The following is a 5,933-nucleotide window of genomic DNA, read 5'->3' on the forward strand; positions in this document are numbered from 1 at the left end:
TGCCACAGCCAGGCCTTCCTGGGACACCTCCAGGGCTGGGGACTCCAAACCTCCCTGGGCAGCCCCTGCTGATGTTCCAGAACCTTTTCCATGAAGAAACTATTCCTGAAATCTTCTTCAGCAGGGAAACACTGCCCCAAAAAATCTGTCTAGTCTTCCTGATCCAGTGCAGGGATTACTCCAGGGAGCAGTTTCAGAGTTGTTTTCCCACCTGGTCAATGTTTCCCAAGGACCAAACAGATTTTGGGGAATATTTCCCCCAGGCTGTGTGTTGTTTGGGGTTGTTGGTCAGTCTAAGCCCCTCTTTGAAGCGTTCACAGATGCATCATGTCCTGACAGGCTGAATATCACTTTGTTACAAGAAATAAAAGGAAAATCCATTGGCATCTGGCAGATTCCAGTGTTCCCTTCCTCATCCAGGGCACATCCAGGTACCCCCTGTTTCAAAGCCATCCTACCACTCCAGGAATTTAATGTGCCACTGGAACATATAAATTATTAACAGCTATTCAAGCTCAGGGCACGAGCTGACAAAACACAGTGAAAGGAAAGACCAGAAATGTTTTCAGCTCCAATCTTTTGCTGGGCAATGGATTAGGAATTCTCTTGGCTACAATCCTTTTAACAGGAAACCTCACTCACCTGAGAGCAGCTCCTGATTCTCTACATCCACACTGACCAGGACAAGAAATCCTGGGTTCAAACTGCTTGAAAGAGAGGGACAAATTCTCCTCTTGGTGACCCACTTGTTAGAATTTGGTTCAGTTTCACTACGAGTGGGCCATCATTTTTTAAAATTTAATTTTTATGTAATATTTTTGTATTAATTAAGCATCATTATCCACTTTATCTGCTGGCTGCACACCCCAGCAGTGAGTGCCTCAGCAGGGTGATGGAGAGAAAACACGGCACATTCATCCACCTGATAAATCGGGAGAAAAGGTGGTGAATTCGTTCAGAGGAGAGAAAATACAGACAATTATTTTCCATAAGGCAGCGTCTGGTACTGACAAACTCTGCCTGAGAGCGACAGAGCACAGGAATAAAGAGATTAAAGAGTTGGGAAGGGAAATTTTTGTTTTCACATCAACAAAGTGTTGCGTTTCGGCTTAAAAAATAAGCATACAATAAACATTTCAGCCTCAGGAGCTCTGAGGGTTGGCAAAGGACTGAGACCAAAGGCTACCTAAGAACGTGGGTGTTGTTTTTCTACCATCTCATATCCCTGGGATTAGAAACCTCTCTGCTGTTTGGAGTCTAATCACCCCTTCCTAGAATTCGATCGATTCGGATAACATTAATTATTTGTAGCATTATGAGCATTTCTTTTCAAAAAGAAGTTCTTTCACAAGCAAAACAAAGCCTAAGTGGAGTCATTCCAGCAGGGATAAATCCCCCAGGTGCAGCTTTATTTCCCAGCCTGGTGTCTGGTTGCAGAGGGTGTTTGAGGTGACCCCACTTTGAGTGGCAGCTGTCAAGGCTCTGTTTGTTTGCAATTCCCACGGGAATGTGGGTCCCACACTGGTGGCTGTGGGGGCACAGCACTGAATCCCGAGGAAAACTTTGGAGTTGGTTGAGTCTCCTGCCCCAAATTGCCTTAGGATATGGTGCCCTGTGCCCCAGACCCGCTGGAATGATGAGTCACACACGTTTATTTTTGCTTTCCAACAATTGCTCCTCGTCAGGGAAGTGTGTCCTGTGATTCTCCCAAATTGAAATCCCTGTGTGGTGTGTGCTTGCACCGAGCTCTTCTGCAGAAAGCAAGGCTTGGGCTGCCTTTTTGCTGCTTTTCTTTTTTACTCTTTTCTTAATTTATTCAGCTGAAAGCAGCCACGTGGTGATAATCAGGCAGTTTGCTGCTGACCTGATGGAGTTCAGCAGCTTCTGTCTAAAACAGAGAGGGGAAAGAATTTCCAGAGAAGCCTTTTATGATTCTTTTGCTGCAGAAGAATACCAGGAGGAGCCCTCAGCATGGACAGCAGTTTTCCAGCACTAACAAATTCCACAGTTAACAGGAAAACAATCCCTTCATCAGCCACCGCCGCTGCTTTCTCTGTGTGGAGCCCGGAGGTTTGCCCTGGTTTGGAACCAGAGGCCAGGAGCTTCACTGAGCTTCATTTCCCCAGCTTTTTCCAAGTTTTTATTGAAAACAAAGTCTCCCCTGTTTCTTCCTCCTGTTTCTGCAGCCAAAACCTACATGTGCAGGCAGAGGAGAAAGCAGGGGTTTTGTCTGAACACGCTCAGGCCTGGGGAGGGTTTTGTCTGGTACAAACCAAGGCCTTGATCCTGCACTGAGGTGTCCTGGGCAGATCCTTGGCTTGGCTTGGAGCCCCTTCCATGCTCCTTGTGGGCTCCCTGAGCAGGTCTGGGATGGATGGCCAGAGCCTGTCAACACCCCGGGGGACATGGGCATGAGCTCTGCACAAATAATGCATCAATTAGCAGAGGACTTTGGTTTTTAGTTCAATAATTCCCCTCCAGGGCCTGTGTTTCCCTCAGAGCCCCCTCAGAGCTCGGCGTGGTCACCTCGACCCCTCTGTGGCCTGATCCTGGCAGGCTCCAGGGATAAAACACTCAGGGAGCGGATGCTGGAGGTTTAATTGTTTTTCTCGGCATTTCTAGCCCTGCTATGAATCATTTGTTGGTAAATAAGGATTGTTCCTCAAACATAAACTGAAGAGAAAGTGACTGAAACCCCAGAGACTGTCGGAAAGGACCTTAAAGCTCCTCTGCCAAGGGCAGGGACACCTTCCATGAGCCAAGGTTGCTCCAAGCCCTGTCCAACCTGGCATGAGGAGCCCACAGATTGTTCTTAGAGGTCTTTTCCAACCTTAATGATCCTGTGATTCCAAGCTGGATTTCACAACCATTTTTGCTGCCGGTGGTTTCCATGGATTTGTGCCTTGAGCTGCTGCCAGAGCCTGGACATGTTGCTGCTTCCCATCTCTCTAATCAAAGGCTGAGAGTTTCACTTCATTTCCAGGGAATTAGTCAGCAGGAGGGGGAGCTGATAATCTGCTCCCTGGAAATTCTCCCCTCCTGCAGCACCTTGCCATGAGTCACTTGGAAATGGCTTTGCCAAAATGTTCATTCCCAGCAGGAATATTCAGAATATTCAGCTCTGAGCGGAGGGAGCTGAGCCGGGGGACAGGAACTCAGGGTCACACAAGAGCCTGACTCAGATTGTGATGGCAACGACCCACTGGGGACAATGGCACTGAACATTTGCACAAATAATCTCAATTTTGGGTTACAGTCGGTGGTTTTGCCACATTTCAACACTCAGACTCTCTAACCAAAACAACAACCCCTGTAGCTCTTTAGTTTTATTCTCCTTTTCTTATAAAAAAAAAAATTGAAACTCCATAAAACTTCCAAATATAGAGGATGAATCCTTCAAAATATTCACAGGGAAACCAGGCCTGGGCAGAGAGGTGAGCGATGGGGAATTAGAAATGAAAAGCCTGAGTGTGAATATGAAGAGAGATCTGGAAGTCATTTTTTTTTTAAAGACAAAGAAAAAATCCACCAGCTACTTTTAGGGAGCTGAGAACGATGGATCCATCACTCCATCAGGCATTCCACTTGCTAGGAGCTATTTAGGAAAATTCCCAGGGATTCATCAGAACTTGCACAGTCACCGAGTGCAGGTGCTTTTATAAAAATGACATTTATGGCAGCTTTTTGATTGAGCAGCACTAAAAGCTTTTGTTTTCTCTGTCTGTGGTGAGTGGCTGATTATATTTGGGTGGCCAGGCTCCACCTCTGGGAGGTGAAAAGGCATGTGCTTCAAATTGATTTGGGGTATTTTGGGTTGAACAGCAACAACTTCCAATTCCTGGAGCGTTTCTTTTCGAAGATCCTTCTCATCTCAACCCTTGAGTTGATCTTCATAAACTGCAAGGAAAAGGGAAAAACAATGCCCTTCTCCTTGGAAAAAAACTTATTCAAATTTGTAAGGTTGAGTAATATTCATAATCCCTATTATTCTTTATTATCATCAGAGAATCTGACATTAATGGACCTTCTGCAAAGCTGTTTGTCCTTGGTAAATATTTACTCAGCAGCAGCAGGACATCTCAGCTTCTTTCTTTTCTCATTAATTATTTGTTTATGGCATCTCTCTATTATCATTCTTGATGCCTGATCTCTCCCTTGAATTGCCAACTCTGTGTCCTGGAACCAAAGAATCAACACAGTTGATTTTCTGGCACGTTGTTTTGGGGTGATAAAACTTGCTTCTGGAAGTCCTGAATGCAGGAGAGGGTGGATATTTTTCCCATAACTCCCAGATAATTATGACCAAACATTAATAATCTGATTTTCCCTTAGGAAAGAGCAAACAAAAAGCGATGTGTTCCCAGCTCAGCTCATTCCCTCAGATGCTCTAAAGCACGAGCAGGGAGAAGTGAAATTATTCAGAGAATTCCTGGACCAAACTGGAATGACAATTACTGACATTCCCATTTTTCCTTCAACAGAAGAGTCTGTCCTAGAGCAGGGATGGATTGGGATCTGCTCCCTGCTGTGTGGCCGTGGCAGGGGGGGATTGGTTTGCAGTCCATTCAACTAAATGATGGATATTCTGTTTGGAAATGGTTGGGAGCAGCTCCTGACCCTACAGAAACTGCAGGGAATGACTCGATAAATGGAAATGAAAATTTAATGGAAATGAATTGAAAACAAACCAAACCCCAAAGTTAATATTTGAGAAAATGTTGCACACGATTTTGAAGTCTTTGCTTATTGAAATTGGTCACCAATGTTTTTAGTTAAATATCTATAAAATTAATTAAAGGTTTTTTTTCTTCTTTGTTCTTCAAGGAAAATTACATTTGCTCAGCCCTTTCCGTGCAAATTTTTGCTTCCAAACTGTGCAGCAGCAGAGATTTATATGATAAAAGCAGTTAGGTAAAAAGTTTTCTCTCTTCTTCAGTACTTTATCTCTTTCTTTCCATTTTTTTCCTAAGTATGTTTTCTTAGGAAGAAATTCTTCCTGAGGATGGGGGTGAAGCATTGGCACAGGTTGCCCAGATAATCTTCCTTCCACCCCAAACCTTTCTAGGATTCTGGGATTCTAGGACTCTAGGATTCTGGGATTCTAGGATTCTGGGATTAATTAAGGGCTTGTGTACACAGGAAAATTAATCTGAACTAACTGATAAAAAGTGGAATAATTCAACTGCCTTCGCTTCTGCGTGGGCAGATTACAGAGCTCTTCATTTGGTTGGCTGTGAGTTGTTGCCAAAATGCATTAAGAGAAACCAAATTAAGTCCATTTGTGTTCCAAGCATCCAAAGATGCTTGTTCATTTTGAAAGTTCTTCGATTAATTCTGCAGCAAATGGCCCTGCTCAGGCACATCAACATTCCTAACGAGGCCTGGAGCCAAGGCTGGGCTCAACCCAAGGGATGAATCAGCTCTAAATCCCATATTCTGAGGGAATGGGATAAAGGACAATTGTTCCTGCCCTGCACAGACCAGCTGTGGGGGCTCAGGGCAAATTTGGGGATCATCCCCTGAGCATTAGATGGGATACTGGGAAGGAATCCTTCCCTGGGAGGGTGGGGAGGCCCTGGCACAGGTGGCCCAGAGAAGCTGTGGCTGCCCCTGGATCCCTGGAAGTGTCCAAGGCCAGGTTGGAGTAACCTGGGCTAGTGGAAGGTGTCCCTGCCCGTGGCAGGGGGTGGGACAAGATCTTTAAGGTCCTTTCCACTTCAAACCATTCTGGAATTCTCTGATCCAAGCAAGGTAACGGCCTGATGTCCAGAGCCCAGCTCTCACCACCCTGGATGTTCACTGTTTGATTCATCAGGATTTGTCTCTTGGGAACCCAAAAATGAGCACAGGGTTGAATTAGATTTAATCCAAGGTTTTGTGGAGTGACAGTGTCCTGTCCTCACTGGACTGTGAGGAACCCAAATCCTTACACA

Source organism: Manacus vitellinus, unplaced genomic scaffold (genome assembly GCF_001715985.3).
Source record: "Manacus vitellinus isolate BGI_N305 unplaced genomic scaffold, ASM171598v3 scaffold_12_pilon, whole genome shotgun sequence".
Classification (NCBI taxonomy): Eukaryota; Metazoa; Chordata; class Aves; order Passeriformes; family Pipridae; genus Manacus; species Manacus vitellinus.